At 42.2% G+C, this 20,833-nt stretch overlaps 1 protein-coding gene across 6 annotated transcripts in view; it reads right to left on the reverse strand.

The window, feature by feature from the left end:
* The window catches only part of LOC139749022 (lachesin-like), a 312,483-nt gene that overhangs the window by 49,471 nt on the left and 242,179 nt on the right, over positions 1–20,833 (reverse strand). Inside the window, exon 2 of one of the 6 annotated variants that reach the window (XM_071662406.1) lies at positions 19,591–19,649. The exons of the other annotated variants lie outside the window; for them this stretch is intronic. The gene's annotated coding sequence lies outside the window, so the exon portion shown is untranslated. The remainder of the gene's footprint in view (positions 1–19,590; positions 19,650–20,833) is intronic. 6 annotated transcript variants of the gene reach the window in all.

The following is a 20,833-nucleotide window of genomic DNA, read 5'->3' on the forward strand; positions in this document are numbered from 1 at the left end:
CTGGCAGAGTCCTATAGCCTTTATCCTATTCAGAGCTCAGATAAGCCGAATTGAAGGTTCGGATTCTAATGGCCATTTGAAACAAAAGAGGATTTCTGTTGTCTTGTTCTGATCGCTGGCCGATCCTGAGGGAACATGTATACACACACACACACACACACACACACACACATACCTCCAGTTTAACTTGATCACCGCACTGAAACACGAGGGACTTACAGAGAAGGTCCAGAGAAGGGCAACAAGGGTTGCATGAATCAAGGGAAATGAAATACGTGAGAAGTATTTGACCATCCTGGAAGAAAGAAGGGTAAGGGGTAACTTGAACAAGACCTTTTAAGTTTTTGAACCAATTTGATGATGTTTACCATGAACAGTTCTTCAGACGATGGAAGTCTAGAATAACCAAAGGCCATAACATCAAACTGAACGAGAAACTTGTCAGAAATGACATAATTGAGTTTACAAAATGAAAGTAGTTACTAAATGGCCTGAAGTCATAAAGCTATGAATGCCGACAGCTTACAGTGGTTTAGAAAGCTGTACGATACAGGAAGTTCAAGAGATGGGGCGCCACGAGTGTAGAGCTACCTCATCCCCCCCCCCCCCCCCAATAAAGTATAGATAGTAATCACTTTTGTAATCACACGGGAGCGGGGGGAGGGTAGGGAGGGGTTGGAGGAAGAAAGGAGAGGGTTAAACTCGATCAGTCGGACTTTGCATCTTAATGACTCTTTAAAACTCTCTCATTTCGTTTGTTTGATTGTCTTTTCGTCGCCGAACAAATCGAATTTGTCTACCCACGTACGTATAGTCGCGCACTCAAGTTGGGCGCAAATCCTAGTGAACATTCCTTTCCCCAGAATTGATTGTGGTTCCCTCTATCGGTGAGGCGAGGAAACAATGTATCATTATTGCCAGGGAATTTCTGCCGCCGGTATTAGCAATGACTTGAGTAAACCAAAATCATAAACGTTTAAAATAACATCTGTTTAAAGGACTTAGCATCTCTTATTGTAGGAGACAGGGCGTTAATCAAAATTGTTTTGTAATGTTGGAAGTATATTGAACCCTAAGGAGAAACCTAAGGAGCAACGCGATTTGGTAAACATATGCCATAAGATTTCCTTTATGAAAAATGAAATTAGTAATGATCACCGCTACTCTTACGTTTATCTCCTTAAACATCAAAACTAACAATACGTTTATCATAAAGTAAATTGGCAGACGAAGAAACTGGTCATGTAACGAACACCTGCGATAGTAAGACGTTGTCGGGATCCCTTTTCATTCCAATGCTGTCCTCCAGCCCATCTCTTCCAGTGTCTCACCTGACCCCACACACCACACAGGCAAGTCAATCCACGCAGAATAGGTTATTGTTTATCATGTGACGAGCAAATTGTTGCCTACTGCTACGACGCTCTTCACAACTATAACCGTAGTAAGGGAAGTTGTGATCGGTGCGTAGAGGCCATACAAGCCACATCAGTGGCCACCAGCTCCCACATTGTATAGCCTAACAGCTGTGAAACCAAATTGTCGCCACAGTAGCTACACAGTGTCCCTCCCCCACACATCTATCCTGCTTGGATTTGTGTTAGTATTATAAGCGGAACATGTATGTACGCCCTCATTCTGTACCACATCCTTAACAGTCTGTTACATATACCTCAAAAGTGCGATGATATATGTCTAACCTCAGTCCTTGTTATAATCATTTAGCTCCTCAACGATAGGTGGAACAGTAAATTATGGTGAGGAGGGGAATGGGAGGGTATGCGCTCAACTTCTGAGAGTGTACACAACAGTTTTACACTTGCTAAATGAAAGCTGAATACTATAAGGGTAAATACATACTTACAATATTCACAGGCAAGCTACAATGATCGGAAGTTAGAAACAACAGAATTGCCACAAGTGTTTTGATATATTCATACGTTGATATGCTTATCTTTCTGCTTTTATTCCATTGCAAGCAATATAGTTCATATATATATATATATATATATATATATATATATATATATATATATATATATATATATATATATATATATGACCTTTATCAAATCTATGCCTATTATTTTCAATGTTGAAAGTCATGCGACCGGGATCACTTAGACATCACTGGTACGTAAAGATAATTTATGTTTCCATTAAACTTTTCGTTCCTCATATCACATTCATACCTTGTTATCTGTGACTCTGAAGGTCAGGAGTCAAATTCACTGGGTCTTAAATGTATGAGTCGACGTGACCTTGCATGGCTTTGGGCCCCGATCAAGGGCAGGTCAGCCAGAGTTGGTGTTTACAGTACGAGTTAGCTGTTTTGAGACGAAGTACATATACTGCAAAGACAACCACTTTGCATATATATATATATATATATATATATATATATATATATATATATATATATATATATATATATATATATACATACAGAGAGAGAGATTCTTTTAGGATTACTTCTGGATTTTATTCTTACGTCTTGCTGGGAGTTCTAAGCCAGCCTTCGCCAGTCGTTCTTTCATATTTCCCCCGCCATTTGTTTGTTTCTAAAGTATTTGTTTAGGACGGTAGAGAACAGGAGGGAGTGGGTTTGGGTTGGAGGGGGAGGTAGTTCCTCGGTGTTGTAAAGAGTGTCCAAACTTTTAAGACAGCTGTTGGACGGGAAGGAGCCAAATATTGTTCTCTTTAATTGGCGATGCAAAAGACAATGGCAGGAGCTGGAGTGGAGCTTCTGAAGAAGAACGAGAGGTATTGACATCTTGAGTGTGGCTCATTATGGAGAAAGTTTCTTTTCTTGGTAGCCTCCTCCTCCTCCTCCTCCTGCCAAAGTCGAGTTGCCTTAGAGGTGAACTGAGAGTCTTTCGTTGATTTCCAAGAGAGAGAGAGAGAGAGAGAGAGAGAGAGAGAGAGAGAGAGAGAGAGAGTTAGCTTCCTACGAGACTTACGACGAGACTTTGCCTCATGGGTATGGCTAGCGGTGTTGTGTTCTCACTTAGAGAATATTTCTCCTCTTATGATTCATCCAGAAAATATTTCAGTGAATATCTCTCCCCTCAAGATTCACCCGGTGAATATTTCTCTCTTCCTTCATGGTGATTCACAGGAATCTCGATCTTTCTTTTACTGGTAAATTTCACTGAGCAATTGCTCCAGTCTTACTGTTCATCCCCTCTGGATGATATCAATCTCAGCTGATGGTTTCTTCAATATATCAATAGTTTTTTTTAACAACACTTGGAGAAGAATTTGTTGACATTTCCTGGATAAGTATTGCCACACTTGCGTCACATCTTTGGCAGCGAGAGGCACTATAGATCTAGACTTGATTTTTCCTTCATTTCACTTAGAATTTTACCTTCAACTGAGCGAATACCAAGTGGAGTCTTCCGGGATATCATATCCTCACAGCCCAGGCTCGGCCCCGGCTGCTGGGTTGGTTCGTTTGGTCGACCAAGCTGTTGGAAGCAGCGACCCGTAGGTCAGTGTCGCTTCCACAAACTGGTCGATATGGTAGACTGTGCAAATACGTGTCTGGGGCAATCTTGAACATCTCCACTGTGGATCCAATGGTGTTCCTGATGACTGCAGGCGAGGTTAGCATTAATTAGGATAGTAATTATGATTCTAATAACTACGGGGTGCATAGTGTGTGCCTCATCCAATCAGCAACAAGCTGAGTGTTTTCTAATCATGCTGTCTTAGTTTGCTAGGGATTTTAGGGCGCCACCTACGTCCTAATCTGTCATCCTTGTTGTATACATCGAGGGAATGATATCATACCTGCTACATGTCATACTTTGGTATCTGGTAATGTATCATAATCCCAGATAGATATATTGTAACATGATTATCATGCTATCATCCTCTACGATGCAGAGTCACTATTCTGTCAGTCTTCACCGGTTATCATTCTTTCCAATATAGATTCATCAGGTTATCATCCTGTGATGTACAGTCATCATACCGTAGCTCTACAGACCATACGAGTTCGTCATGCTATCATTCTATACACTGTAGATTTAGCATGCTATCATTCTATGAGCAACCGTGTCTGTACCCCGCCCTATTTTCATAAGTCGATCTTCCTTTGCCCATCTCATGTAAAGACACAGCAGTTCGCCAACACTTTTAAAGTCCCTGTGTCACATATGGATGCTATTTGTATCTCGGTTATAGGGTGTAGTCAGTCTGTTAACTGGCCAGCCAAGCGGGCACACTCGGACATGTTAACAGACTCGGAGTCATGCAATGTGTCGCTTGAAATAAGAGCGAATGAGGGACGCTAGTTCAACTGGAGTCTCAGAGGATGCCGAAGGAGTATGAGACCTTCTTCATTATCAGCACCTTAGTCTCTTGGGTAACGTTGCCTCCTACAGCTTACCCGATGTCGTCCATTACCCCAGAGATGATCGGCACTCCATCTATAGATACAAACGAACACCTAAAGAGCAAGATTATCCTACTGCTTCGTCCGTCTGCCTCATGTCCAAAGCTTCCCTGGTCAGTACCCCTCTCTACCGACCCTCATCTCTGTAACCCCTCACCAAGCCAGACGTGGTTCCAGCTCGACCATCAGGACTTTAGAAGGATTTCGCGGCGAGCCGGGGTGGAGCAGAGACTGAGCCTTTGTTAATACGGCCTAAAAACTGGATTTTAGGATGGGCGCCGTGCGGAATACCCCGTCATTTGTTTCGTGTAAGCCAAAAGCTCGGGAGAGTCGATGTGGCCCTCGTTCTCACGTCATCTGAAACCATACATCTCGCCTCTCAAGTCCAGTGACCTTTCAGGAAGTCTGTCCTCCAGTCATCATTACGTCAGGATCAAGTACGTAATACGCCAGATTTTCTTATTCCACTTCCAGAAGCGATCATTAGAAAGAGGCCATCATCAGTCTGATCGGTGAGGTATCCAAGGGGAAATAGCTCTGGAAGTTATGTTTCTCCTAAGCTGTTTCCAGAACAGTTTTCTTCAAGTCTTTTACGACACAATGTCGACTGGAAGGAACTCTTGATGCGAGAGAATGTACATCCCCTCTTGCGATCATACGAGTCTACATTCGATGTGGTTATCCTCGCTCAATACAAAGGACTGCAAACAGCAACATACTCTTGGATCCTTCAAAGTCTGTTTGCGAGATGAAAAAGAACAATGTCCAGGGTTTATGAACGTCTATCAATGCTCCAGTCTTTGCCATAGACGTTCCTGGTTTTCATAATCTTATTCTTTACAAAGTGAATTAAACTACACAGTAACCAATTTGCTTGTAGAAATCTATATAAAAACGCTCGTATGTCCTGGAGAAGAGGGAGGGAGTATAAAACTGTTCCTGAAACACAATGTTGGGATTGTTACGGTCCATTTTACCTCAGCAAGTACATTGAAATGTACCCCTATGTTGCGGATATAAAGAGGATGTTCCCTACCCAACTAGACCTGTGAATGATATCCTTTGGAGATCCATCTTAATCTGAGCAGAAGGCATTCCTACTGAAACTTGCGATATTTATCAAAAGCTAGAAAAAAATAAGAGTAAAACTGTCGACATTCTGTGACGCAAGACGATATATCATAATCAGAAGCCAAGGATTTAGTCCCTGTTTAGAACAAGAGAACTGTTCGACATGCATAATGTTCTCCGAGGGAAGGGGAGTACGATAGGAAGAGAAATGGAGTCCATGTCAAGACAATGAGGGAAGAAAATGGAGTCTGTGTTACGATAACTGAAAAGATTCTTTTTTTTTTCTTTTTGCTTTGAAACAAAGAGAAAAATGGATTCAGCCTTGAGACAAAGAAGAGGGAGTGGATAGTCTCCAATGACGCCAAAAGCATTTCTTGAGCCACTAAAGTAGACACAAAGAAGTAACATTGATCTGCATAAGCAGCATAAACAAAGAGCATCGAATCCCCTTAAAGATCAAGTAATTCTTTGCCAATATCTTCTCTGATCTTTTCGTTTATCCAAAAGTTTTCTCTACTTGTATCTACGAGCCCTTAGGTCTAACCAGACATCGTTAGCAGGAACACTGATGACACCATCGTCGACTTGAGGGAGATAGTCGCACTAACGAACAAATGAAGATCATCCTCTAAATGGAGGTTTGTTAGGGAAGTCGGTTTAGATTTCTACCGCAGAACTGGCTGGATTCCCTCTAATCTGATGCTCCTCGAAAGCCAACCCACCTGCTGTTACAGGATCCCCGTTAGCGGTGGAAGTTCAGGTAGAGTGTCGAACTCCTTTCTTCAAAATCGAGTCGCTCTTAATGACAAGATCTTCAAACTTTGGTAGAGTTTTGACATCTTCATTGTTATTGTTGTTTTTTGCTGTTCTTGCGCCAGTCTCAGTTTCAGCTTTTGAAGACTATGGTAGAAAACTTAAGAGGGTCCTTGACTTGATATGGGAAGTGATAATTCCCCTTAGTAATCTGGACAACAGGGTAAGTAGTAGGTTGTGGACAGAAGCCACCCAAGGGAACTACTACCCTTCTGACTTGCTGAAGCGACGCCTGGAACCATCTTACACCCTCCGTGTCACGAATCCTACCAGTACTTCTCGTCTCACTTTTTAAAATAAGTCTATCGTGCTAGACTTAGAATCCTTGTTTTATATTCATCGAACTACTCCTCTTATTCCTACCCTAATATCCTAATTTTTTCCCCTTCCCATTCCTCAGACTATTTTTTTTTTTTTTTTGTCCCATTTCTTTTTTTGTCTTTTCTTTCCATTCAAGTCCCGTTCTTTTTCAAAAGGCTCTCCACCCGTGAGGAGAGCCCCTGTCACCAGAAATGGGGTTAGAATCTTTCTCTCTTAGACAAATACGTTTTGCCCAAAAGGACTCTGATCATCCTGCCTATCTTTCCGGAAGGTTCAACGAGATGGTCCTACTAAGTTGTAGCCCGTCAGGGGACCAGGCTTGGTTTATGGGTCCGTGTCATCATCTCTGGAAAGTGGCTTGAGAGAGAGAGAGAGAGAGAGAGAGAGAGAGAGAGAGAGCGAGCCAGCAGTGTGTTGGTGGCCTCTGAGACACCTTGTGAGCTCTCTCTCTCTCTCTCTCTCTCTCTCTCTCTCTCTCTCTCTCTCTCTCTCTCTCTCTCAACTCCGGGAAGTGACGCTACTGTCTCTAAACTGAGAGGTGGTGCTGTTGTCTCTTAACTGGGAATTAATACTACTAATCTCCCTCAACCATCTCCCAAAGTTGCATGATTAGGACACAAGCAATGTCCGAGATATATATACATATATATATATATATATATATATATATATATATATATATATATATATATACATATATATATATATATATATATATATATATATATATATATATAGAGAGAGAGAGAGAGAGAGAGAGAGAGAGAGAGAGAGAGAGAGGTCTGTTTCCATTTTCCTAAGTTGCTCTGCTGGGAGCAGGGTTATCTCTTTGAGCTCGTGCGGTTCATCAACTTCCCCAGGTTGACTTGTGTCAGGGGGGCGATAGGCGAAGTCTCGGAAAAAGAGAGAGAGAGAGAGAGAGAGAGAGAGAGAGAGAGAGAGAGAGAGAGAGAGACAGACAGACAGACATATATATATATATATATATATATATATATATATATATATATATGTGGAAGGTATTAAGAATATATGGTGTGGGAGGAAAGTTGTTAGAAGCAGTGAAAAGTTTTTATCGAGGATGTAAGGCATGTGTACGTGTAGGAAGAGAGGAAAGTGATTGGTTCTCAGTGAATGTAGGTTTGCGGCAGGGGTGTGTGATGTCTCCATGGTTGTTTAATTTGTTTATGGATGGGGTTGTTAGGGAGGTAAATGCAAGAGTCCTGGAAAGAGGGGCAAGTATGAAGTCTGTTGGGGATGAGAGAGCTTGGGAAGTGAGTCAGTTGTTGTTCGCTGATGATACAGCGCTGGTGGCTGATTCATGTGAGAAACTGCAGAAGCTGGTGACTGAGTTTGGTAAAGTGTGTGGAAGAAGAAAGTTAAGAGTAAATGTGAATAAGAGCAAGGTTATTAGGTACAGTAGGGGTGAGGGTCAAGTCAATTGGGAGGTGAGTTTGAATGGAGAAAAACTGGAGGAAGTGAAGTGTTTTAGATATCTGGGAGTGGATCTGTCAGCGGATGGAACCATGGAAGCGGAAGTGGATCATAGGGTGGGGGAGGGGGCGAAAATTTTGGGAGCCTTGAAAAATGTGTGGAAGTCGAGAACATTATCTCGGAAAGCAAAAATGGGTATGTTTGAAGGAATAGTGGTTCCAACAATGTTGTATGGTTGCGAGGCGTGGGCTATGGATAGAGATGTGCGCAGGAGGATGGATGTGCTGGAAATGAGATGTTTGAGGACAATGTGTGGTGTGAGGTGGTTTGATCGAGTAAGTAACGTAAGGGTAAGAGAGATGTGTGGAAATAAAAAGAGCGTGGTTGAGAGAGCAGAAGAGGGTGTTTTGAAATGGTTTGGGCACATGGAGAGAATGAGTGAGGAAAGATTGACCAAGAGGATATATGTGTCGGAGGTGGAGGGAACGAGGAGAAGAGGGAGACCAAATTGGAGGTGGAAAGATGGAGTGAAAAAGATTTTGTGTGATCGGGGCCTGAACATGCAGGAGGGTGAAAGGAGGGCAAGGAATAGAGTGAATTGGAGCGATGTGGTATACAGGGGTTGACGTGCTGTCAGTGGATTGAATCAAGGCATGTGAAGCGTCTAGGGTAAACCATGGAAGGCTGTGTAGGTATGTATATTTGCGTGTGTGGACGTATGTACATGTGTATGGGGGGGGGGGGGGGGGTTGGGCCATTTCTTTCGTCTGTTTCCTTGCGCTACCTCGCAAACGCGGGAGACAGCGACAAAGTATGAAAAAAAAAAAAAATATATATATCTGATATGACGACGTCTGTCATATCCAGTATGAGCAACATGTTAAGTCTTCCAACCATGCTTTATTTATGTAAACAAAGGCTTTTGTAAAGTTTATTTGCGTATTCAGAACCTTTACTTAGCCTACGAACATTAATCTTTGGACTACGCCTTCGTGGTAAACACCCCAAGAGTTTCTCGTGAAAGAAAATCTTGATACCCTCTGATGCTAAGGAAAACTTTCTACTTCTCTGGATTACATCTACCGTTGATGCACAGGAACTAAAAGGCCAGAATCCCTTCGACTTTCCCGCAATATGGCGAAGGGGTATTATTATCAGAGCTTTTCCTGCGACCCATTCAGTAATTCCTTAATCCAAGCAGACACTACATGTGTAGCTATCACTTCTCAATCTCTTCTTTACATAGTTGACGCAGAACCTTCGAACGTAAGAGAAGGCTCTGTTATATAAATACTAGTGGAAATTAAAGAGGCTCTTTTTCCACCCTCTGTCCTTATTGAGGCGTACTGAACCGGGAACAGGTAGGCTAGCTTCCACCTGGTGACAGAAAAGCGAAGCTGAGAGGCATAAGAGGCATTGCGTACTCGAGGGATCCCAATTACGCCGTCAGTACGCGTCTAAGTTGCTACACTGGAGTGACTGTTGTGTTATTTATCAAGAGTCTCATAATCACTTCTTTACGAATTCCCATTTTTCTTTGAGGCGATCAAATCTCAAGCAGACGGACACTCAAAAGAATCAAGTAGCTTAAACAGTTATCCGATCGAGTCTCTTGCTCGCGAAGACTCAAGCGTTGAAGGTGAACTTTGCATTGGCTTACGGAATATCTTGATGACGTAGTCTGTGCTAAAGAAGCACATCTTGAGGAAAAGGTCTTCACAATAAAGGATCGAACGTAGGCCCATGAACAGCCAAAGTCGAGTTTCGAAAACAAACGCTGTCATTTGTTTTTTTTCGATTCTTTGCTGGAAGTGAAATATACATTTGAAACTTCCTCAGCTGGACCAATAGGGAGAACCTGTCCGGTTCATATGCTACATCGTTTTTAAAGTAATTACCTGTCTCCCCTCCCTCCATTTTTGCGCCACTGGTACACCATCTACTAGACCCCCTGACAATAGAATTCGCAGAACCTCTTGAAAGGAAATCCGACTGTGGAATTGCTTTTCCTAAATAGAATTATATTTTTCCTTAGACCTGTATTATTACCACACTTGTATCCCTTCATGGCGTCCACTCTCCTCATTGATTTCGCTGTTAAATCTTCATCATCCACACACTCATGGTCAAGCTGGGATAGAACAAATTGGAGGGATGTGGTATATGGGGAATGACGCTCAAAATGGCGTGTAATAGGGCATGTGTTATAATCATTGTTCTCAGTGAAGGTGTCCTGTCTAGCGTTCTTTATTTCTATGTAAAAGTCACAAAGAATATATTCAGACTATGCTGACGTCTCCAACCTCTATGACACCAGGGTTCTCAGCGACGTGCTGGTACAGAAAATGCATCCGAACACACGTTCTAAATACCTATATCTCTTTTTTTCATATAGAGTCACATTGTTCCAGGCACGTTACCTTGTAGCTTACTATCCAGTCTTCGAGTGCTAACTGTCCCACTGCCTTTATCATTTTCACCGAACTTACTGTTCCGTTTGGCCACTCTTTATCATTCCGGCGAGTTCGATATCAAAAACAATCTGGTCTTCACATATTTTCCTCGTCCTCAATCGTCGTCTGAAGGATATTTGTCCACCATTTGTTCCTGACACTGTAAAACGTCCCATACTAAATAGGCCAAACCTACTCCTCCTTTATCTTCCTTCCTTGCCACAGTGTCTCTTTCAGCCCTGAAAGATTAACTTGCAGTAGGCTGGAGTCCATTCTCTTTGGAGATTCCTCCGTCTCAGTAGATGCAGTATCTGGTTTCCCCATGTACTGCCTCTACCCTCCAGGTGTCTCTTCCATTTACTACGAGCTAACTTAACCTATCCTTTTGCTGTATGACTCTCCTGTCCTTCCTGTGGTACCGTTTTTTGGGTGACCTGAAGTCTGGCGTCTCCAGATTCTCTCTAAGCAAACTGCCTTCTGGATTTCATTTTCTGTTTCTTTCCTCGCAGGGATGTCTTTTGTAATGAACGTTCCATCAAATTCGTTGTGATCAGTAAGGTTTATCTAGGTACTCAAGCATCACTTGGATTTCTATTCGTCATTCTTAACGTAACCTTCAGAGGGTCTTCATCTTTTGTTACAATTCTATTTTCTTGAGAGTTTTAATTGCTCATACTTGAAGACTAGTGCCTCCCTTGTCTATTACCCTCCCTCATCCCAATTCCCTCTTGTGTTGACACTTTCCTCATTGACTGAATGTCTTCATGGAGTCCGCATGATTACGAACACCCTTTTATGACCATATGATCCGTCCACAGCTATAAAGGAAGTCTTCCGTGACCTCAAACACCCCCCTTCGCCATACGCCACTTCCTCTACTTGTATATTACGTACACAAAGTATCTTTACAAATTCAAACCATAATGAAAAAAGAAATGGAATTGAATACAAATATGCAGTTTCCTTCATGTGCAAGAATAACTTTCAGATTCTAAATTCAATTTAGAAACTTAATATTACCTCGACAGTTAAAGTGCAACAAAGGCCGAAAATATAGAAGTATGCTGACCATTTCAATACAACTTTGATAGACGTTCTTTCACATAAAACATGAAACTGTAACAACTTTGATAAGATTTCCAAAGCTTCGATTTCAGAAGTAGAAGAAAATGGAAAGGAGCTGGAGTTCAAGGACCGAGTCAGGGAAAGCAAGAAAGAGAGAAGATTAAGGAGTGACTTGATCATAACAATCGAGTTTCTCAACCAATCTCATCAAGTTGATAGCCAACAGTTCTTCGAAAGGTTCAGACCCAGAGCAAACAAGAGGCCATGCAGGAATGCAAGAAAGACTCTGATTATTTACCGTATACGAAGGTCTAAGAACAACGGTAGAGAACGTTCAAGAGTGTAGAAGAAATATGTGTAATTTACATACACCTACACACACACACACACACACACACATGGCAGTCATCAGTGATCAAACAGTCATGAGTGCTTGAGGCTGGCCCACTATCTCTGTGTATCTCTCATTGGCACCCTTCATGGCAACGTCTCCCTGTCTCATGCAGTAATTAGTTTATCGTCTCTCCCTCTCCCTCCCTCTGTCTCTCTCCCTTTCCTACCACCCTCTCCCCTCCTTCCTGTAAAGGAAATCCATATTACACCATCTGGCAAACAAGAACCTCAGTCGGCCAATGTCACTGACGCGATCTAATGATGAAATGTTTCAGCAATGCATGCGGGGTGGAGAGTCTCTCTCTCTCTCTCTCTCTCTCTCTCTCTCTCTCTCTCTCTCTCTCTCTCTCTCTCTCTCTCTCTCTCTCATAACACGACGATGGAACGCCCGAATAAACACCATGTGGTTGGAGACCTTGAACCTTTCTTTCTTTCTCTCTACAATTCATTCTTTTTTTTATAAGGTTTCCCGTACATACATATATCCAGAGACAGGAACTTGCATATGGTCTTCTTTTCCTAAATTTCCGTAGACATATTCATGTATCACCAGAACCACTTGGTTGTGCAGAATATGTATGAAAATTACCCTCAAGTGGCGTGGGATTCCCAGTAAATTTACCAAACTCATACATATTGCAGATGTTAGTCTTGTTCTCTGTATATATATTTTTCAAGTTTCTTTAAAGAACTATTTCAGTTTTTGCTCTAAATGTATTATTTAGTAGGGAAAATAATTACATGTCTCTCAAACACTAGAGAAAGCCACGACCCGACTTAGAAAAGGGCTAATAAATCGTTTTTAAAAGCATTATTTTCCTTTCTTATTAATACAGACGTAAGCAATACTGGGCCAGCTGTATATTTATTTCCCTTGAGGTCGGTCTGCGAGACCCAGGCCTCCTTTTGTTATATATATATATATATATATATATATATATATATATATATATATATATATATATATATATATATATAGCCGTATCATACCTTCACCCTCATCATCGCCAAGTCGTCACCATCACTACATTCCCACCATCACCACCACCATCACCCTCACCCACCATCATCTCCCCCCACCTTCCCCCACACACACACTCTCACACACACACACGCCGCATTTCATCACCACAAACCATCACCATCACGCCCTCGATGTGTCCCATCACCATCACGCCCTCGATGTGTCCCATCACCATCACGCCCTCGATGTGTCCCATCACCATCGCCAACACCATAAGCTTCGGACGGTTTGGCGGCGTCACTTCCTCCCGGAGGCCAAGAGGACGTCTCCCTCCTTCAGGAGAGCTGAAGGCCCACTTAAGAATAACCCTCTAAAGTTGCCCATGGGAGGCATATATATATATATATATATATATATATATATATATATATATATATATATATATATATATATATATATATATATATGGGGCTACTGGGAGACCCGGTAGAAGGAGGGAGACATTGCCCGATATCCTTAGGAGGTTATTTGATGATGGGCATGTTGTTGAGAGAGAGAGAGAGAGAGGCAGAAAATACAGTAAAGATTGAGAGGCAATCTATGAAACACAGACATGATCAAAAGGAAATTGAGACCCTAACAACACACCAGCAATCTAACTGACAGATAAGAGACTAACAGACAGATAAGACAGCAACCCACACCACGATGTCTGAACCTCAGTCATCTATAACGCAGACATGGAAGGAACCCTCATACCCCATCATGTCTTCAACCCACGCCTCCCTCAACCCCAACATAGACAAACCAGACAGCAGCCACACCAGCTCTCTCTCTCTCTCTCTCTCTCTCTCTCTCTCTCTCTCTCTCTCTCTCTCTCTCTCTCTCTCTCTCTCTTTCCTCCCATAAAATCAACTACCTACAACCGGCCATATCAAATTCCGAAAACAAAACAAAAATGATCTAACCTATCCCTAACACCTTTGCTAAAAATCCATACTATGCTGGGGGGGGGCCGTCACTGAGCGTCACCACGTGACGTGCTGACACCCCGTCACATCCAGGCTCTGATAGAAGCCCCATAGCTCTGACGTCTCCGCTGGGCGAGAGGCCAAAAGCTAATAAATCCAGGCCGAGGGGAAAAGGAATTTACAAAGCCACACACGTCTCCCGCCAGAGTGTAAGACAGCGATGAAGATTATTAGCGAACACGTCTTGGCCAGACGGTGCTATGGCGGACCACTGGGTCCTTCGGTGTGATTAATCCCGTCCTGAAGTAGAGTGATTTACGGACGTAGGATCTAAGGACGAAGGAGAGGAAGGATATGGGTGGAGAGGGAGAGATGGATTCTATGGTCCCTTCAGGGTAATAATCGTCGTCTCAAGATATGATGGTGAAATACGAGTGACGTCAAGAATGTTTATCTATTTACAGTTTAAACGTTTGTAAGAATAGATAGATCACATCTCATCAACGCCTCTCTCTCTCTCTCTCTCTCATGAAGCAGACGTAATGGAGTCTTTATTTACAGATAAAATTATCTTTTTTTTTTTTTAGAAAAAAAAAGTGTTCTTATAGAATGAATCGCGAAGTTTGAATTTCTTATCGAAATGAACGCAAACTCTAGCTGTCATTCCCAGTTTATATACATAACTTTTATGTAGAAATTGATAAGTTTCTGAGCTCTCGTTCTAAATCGCGGAAATCTTGATTTCCGAAACCAACAAGGTTGGTTATATATGTATATATATATATATATATATATATATATATATATATATATATATATATATATACATATACATATATATATATATATATATATATATATATATATATATATGAAAACATTTGGAATTGAAATGAAAGATTTGAAGATAGTGTAAGATGCGGAAAATTCTAATTACATTGCAGTAACATATGGAGAAAACCAAAAATATTCAGATTAATTCCTAAAGCGAAAAATACTAGGGAATGAAATATACGAGATTTGAAAACGAAAAAAGAAAACTGATTTGCATAGGGAAAATCAAAAGCATATGAAGTTAACATCCGGCATATTTCAAAATATCAAAGATTAATTTGTGGGAAATAAGAAAATTTCAGAATTAGTGAGTTGGGGTGGGAGTGAAGAGTTCAAAATATTTGGGATTGGGATTGATAGAACGGAAATCAAACTGTTAAAGTTAACATGTGTAGAATATTCAACATCTGGGTCAACAGTGGGAAAAGGCAATATATGGTAATGCTAAATGAATATTTTAACATGAATGTTATTCTTGTCGGTGAAATTTTTCACCTCAGAGTAAATCATAACATTTACAGTATATATATATATATATATATATATATATATATATATATATATATATATATATAATATATATATATATATATATATATATATATTGAACAATTCACATGATGGTAGTAATTAGATAGAAGAATAGAGAAATCATGTTCTTATAAATAGAAATTCAATAAGTTCAATTGTACGTAAGACTGGAAACACTGTTCGTACTTAAAACCATAACCTTTACATAGAGTTTACTTTGATTTAAGGGAATCCGAAGCAGTACAGGATGTGGTGGCTAGGGTGATGATGGGGAGGTTCAAGATTGCACTTCTAAAGGCTACAGTGTGTGGCAATGCGTGTATAGACAATGGAGAGAGAGGTACAGGATGGTGGAATGAAGATTTAAAGGAAGTTGGTGAAGGAGAAAGAGAGTTCCGGAAGGAGAGACATTGAATCAGTCGGGAAATACCAGAGGGGAATCGGTGCAGAATACTAAATCCAGAATGGAAGGGTCAAAGGAATAGATTTAGACTTTAAAAGTACACGAGTCAAGTTTAGGGTCTGCAGGGAGAGACATCGGTACCTTCCATAGAGCACCGATTGACTAGATTTTGCCAAGAGACAGGGTTAATGCAGGGTCCTCACCACACACCTCTGGCTTTTCCATCCTTTAGAAAAAGCATTAATTCCCTTCTTACCTCCTCCTTCGATTATTGCCATCATATCACATATAGTCATCGCTGTTTCTCTCTACCTCTTGCTCTACTGTTGTTTCAAACAAATCTTTTTTCGCTCCTCATCTGTAATCTTTTCCTCCGAACATATCTCATCATCACACAATCCAAATCCTTTGCTCCAATCATTCTTTCAAATTTCTCCAATACACTTGCGCTCCTTATGCCTCACCTTCCTCAAATTTCTGTTTCCCTCTGCTATTTTGGGAGTCGTTGGGAGTCTACCTCTGGGGAGTTGGGTCTCCCTGTGTCCCCATTTTTTCGTAAACCTCCCTGGAGTTTGGGATGGTGGGGAGAGGAAGAGCACCCCCATCTCTGCAACTCTTCCCCCAGAAAAGGTGCATGTAGCCATCCCACGTCAAGGAAAAGGAAAAAAAAAAAGAGCTTTTTTTTATGAAACTAAACCGACTATGAAACACGGGTATACATTCCACCCAGGTTAGACATGTTGAGCTGTTCTCAACACTTCCATAAATATGACACAAAACTTTTCCCCCTTTCCCTCCCTCCGTCTCTCTCGCTCTCCTACCCTCACCCCTCCATGACTCGCACACAAACACACAAAAAAAGACTAAACAAACATACACCAAATAAAAGAGTCCCTCGGTGTTAAGAAAAGACGACTCAGGGAGAAAAAAAATGGAAGAAAAGAACGACCCCTCACGACCTTGTTACAAGAGGAACACAAAAGCCTCGGGAAGTAGCCGGAGTCTTGACCCATTAGCCTGGACGCTGCTCCTTAGACCGTTGTCACTACGGGTGCTGGAAGCTCCTACGGGCATTCTCTGTTGTCACTGGTGGTGTTGTTGGCTATGTTTGGCGGTGGTGGCAGTGCTGGTGGCCGAGTGGGTGGTGATGTACTTAGCTATGTTACTGGCGGTCCTGGTGTTGGCTGTCTGTGTTGGTGGTGTTGAGTGTGTTGATGGCTATGTCCTCGTGTTGGCTGTGTTGGTGGAGTTGGCTATGTTGGTGGTGATGGTCTGGTGTTGGCTGTGTTGGTGGGGATGTCCTGCTGTTGGCTGTGTTGTTGGTGATGGCCTGGGGTTGGCTACGTTGCTGGTGATGGCCTGGGGTTGGCTACGTTGCTGGTGATGGCCTGGGGTTGGTTGTGTTGGTAGTGATGGCCTGGTGATGGCCTGCTGTTGGCTGTGTTGGTGGTGATGGCCTGGTGTTGGCTGTGTTGGTGGGGATGTCGTGCTGTTGGCTGTGTTGGTGGGGATGTCGTGCTGTTGGCTGTGTTGGTGGGGATGTCGTGCTGTTGGCTGTGTTGGTGGGGATGTCGTGCTGTTGGCTGTGTTGGTGGGGATGTCGTGCTGTTGGCTGTGTTGGTGGGGATGTCCTGCTGTTGGCTGTGTTGGTGGTGGGATTGGCTATGTTGTCGGTGAAGGCGATCCAGTTCTATCAGTAGTGTGGATGTCACATTGTAGAACAGCCCAGGTAACTGGATGAGAGTTTCACTGCACGTGGAACAGAACGGGTCAGCAGACGAGACAGTGTACGACAATGCGGAACAGACTAGAGGTCACTGAACGAAAGAAAGCCTCGGTGTAGAACAGACCAGCACACTATACTGTCATGATGATCACAGAAACGAAGCAGATTACATAAACCTCTCCCTTATAGACCACAGAGATTGGACGTTATATGTAATCTTTGATAACGAGAGAAGATGGCGTTCTAACAGTCATTACGCCCACAAACAATAGCACAAACAAAGCAGCAATGGACTTTAGTGCCCCTTGTATCTACAAACAAGAGAAGAGAGCTCTCTACCACTCGCTACATCCTCAAACATTAGGTACAAACAACTCAAGCATTTACTCTACCATTCCTTACACCCACAAACAATAGCGACAAACAAGAGAACAGAGTGCTCTAGCACCCACGACAGCCACAAACAATAGCGACAAACAAGAGAACAGAGTGCTCTAGCACCCACGACAGCCACAAACAAAAGAGACAAACAAGAGAACAGAGTGCTGTAGCACCCACGACAGCCACAAACAAAAGAGACAAACAAGAGAACAGAGTGATCCAGCACCCACGACAGCCACAAACAAAAGAGACAAACAAGAGAACAGAGTGATCTAGCACCCACGACAGCCACAAACAAAAGAGACAAACAAGAGGACAGAGTGCTCTAGCACTTCCAACAACTGAAAACAACAGTCACAAACAATAGCCGAGAATGAAAGTCCCTACCAGATACAGAAACACCTCCTAACGCCAACGTATCCCCCGTAGCTTGTGGTGGAGGGTTAGAGGAGTTATAAAGAAAACGAGATAGACCAGAGAATCCAAAAGACGATCTACATATATCATTTTCGTGCGTGTCTGGACGTGCGTCCGTGACTTGTCAAGGGTTTCCACCTCCCCTTGTACGACCAGAAGCAGTCTTCCCGTCACTGTGTCCAGCTACATAGTGCTGAGCGAGCACTGAAGTTCCTGGTGGCTGACTGGCCGTTTGGCTGGCTGATATTTCAACACCCTCCCTTCCCCAGGTGGCGTAGTGGTCAGCGTTCTTAGCCTACGAATTCCATGGGCCCTTTTTCGAGTCCCAGACCACAACACCCACATGTCCAGAGAGAGAGAGAGAGAGAGAGAGAGAGAGAGAGGGAGAGAGAGAAAGGGAGAGAGAGACAGCCACACGAGTACAATCAAACTCTCCCCCTCCTCCCCAAGCAATGCATAGATGCATTAGTACACACTACACCAGCTGCTTACAGTTCACACACACACACACACACACACACACACACACACACACATCCATCACTCAGAACGAAACCACTTGCTTGACCTCTTCGTCAACTTCGAAACCACATCAGCTTGGTCGTACGTTCAGTGTTCGAGTCGTGGGAATAAAGAAAGGCTCATCCAAACTCTGTTCTCAGTGGGGTCATCTCAAGGACATAGGTAGACATGAGAAGGGAGGGGAGGGCGTCCAGGAAATTACTATTCACCAAAAGTCTCTGAGGCTGATCAGAGCGCACTGTGCGAGTAAGCCAAGGGAGTTCGTCTTCACGGTTGTGATGATCAGTTGTGAGTAATCTAAGAAGCTCCAGATGACTAAGAAGATTACATAGATTAATCCGAAAGGGAATCTTGCGATTCCATTTTTCTCTTCCGAGGATTTTGGCCCAGTGGATTCCTTGGAGGAGAGAGAGAGAGAGAGAGAGAGAGAGAGAGAGAGAGAGAGAGAGAGAGAGAGAGAGAGAGAGAGAGAGAATATGTAGAGGCTTATGGTAGTTTAGCTAAGAGATGACCTAACTCTATGCATCTAAGAGAAACTTAGGTTAACAAATTCACGAGACGAATTAACAGGACAGATGCGTTCGACTTTCCATACATAGCATTTAGTGTAACTCTCTCTCTCTCTCTCTCTCTCTCTCTCTCTCTCTCTCTCTCTCTCTCTCTCTCTCTCTCTCTCACACACACACACACACACACACACACAAATATTTGACAATATGCAGTAAATACAATTAGTTCTTCGTAACCATAGATTTTCCTCTGCTGCCTACCACGCACTAACTTTATCTTTTGGCAAAACCTCATCGTTCGTCAGTAGTCGTAAGTAAGTAAGTAAGTAAGCTCTCTCATAGATACATCTATGTACATACATCAAAAGGTGAGGACTTACAGTGGCGCCTTAGCAGATATGAATCCCAGGATTTAGACTTGAAGTGGATGCAGACTCACCTGCAAAATGAAAAAAAAAAGAACGTTATGTTTTATCTTTCGTCATAGTCGATTAATTATCTAGTATCTATCTACACACACACACACACACACACACACACACACACGGAATAGAACACTCAAAATTATTAGATATTTATTCACAACTTGATATATTGCAGGAACCTGAGCCTTGAGGCAAGATCAGATTTTGATTATAATTTGCCATCGCTTGCCATGATTATCCTCATGCAATGTTTACATTCAAATCCTCCAAATTTTCATGCAATGTGAATTTGTAAATATCCTAATGTTTATGCAATGTTTATGTAATGCTTATGTAATGTTTATGTAATGCTTATTTGTAAAATATTCCCTAATGTTTATACAGGTGTTGCGTCCAGTGCCCTCCCCCCCCCCTTTTTTTTTCCTTATTTTCTACATTCAAACAAATGGTCTGATCCAGTGTGTATTATACTGATACTGTGAATCAGCTGATGCTCTTTACTTATCAGTTGTGTACTATCTGTTTACGCCTGCATGCAAACAGTGTCTGTCCTTCAAGTGTGAGTATGCTTTTGATGTTTGTATTCTGTACCACAATTGTTTGTAGTCAGGAGAAGACAATATTATGTTTTGGCATTGTTTGCCTTCAACAGATGGTGGCACCCTGTGTTGGTATTGTTTACATCTGCAGATGCCTCTGTTCAGTATCCACATTCAACAGACTCTTATATTCATTGTTGACATTCAATAGACTGTTCATTGTTGACATTGTCTACATTCAGTAGACACCAGATGATTACCTATCTCAAGTTCTAATATGCGATTCCCCACCTTATCGGTTCTGTCGACCTTGAAGCATACATACCGTCTGTTATTCGACAACCATGCCATCCAAGTACCAATATTCGGTATGTCTTTCGATGCTCATCACTCGACGCACCTTGTTTTAATGTGGTACTCGACTATTCATTCGCCTTTTAAACCCTTTTGCTGAGCTATTTACGCCTCAGGTTCTGGTATTCGACCTTTTCAAGTTCAAATAACTCTCTCTCTCTCTCTATCTATCTATCTATCTATCTGTATCTATCTCTAAGGTCTCAATACTTGTGACCCCTCTTTCTATATAAACAAGATAATCATAATAATCGCTTCCTCTCTTTTTTTTCTCTCTCTCTCTCTTTCAACGCTTTGATGAATTA

Source organism: Panulirus ornatus, chromosome 6 (assembly GCF_036320965.1).
Source record: "Panulirus ornatus isolate Po-2019 chromosome 6, ASM3632096v1, whole genome shotgun sequence".
Classification (NCBI taxonomy): domain Eukaryota; kingdom Metazoa; phylum Arthropoda; class Malacostraca; order Decapoda; family Palinuridae; genus Panulirus; species Panulirus ornatus.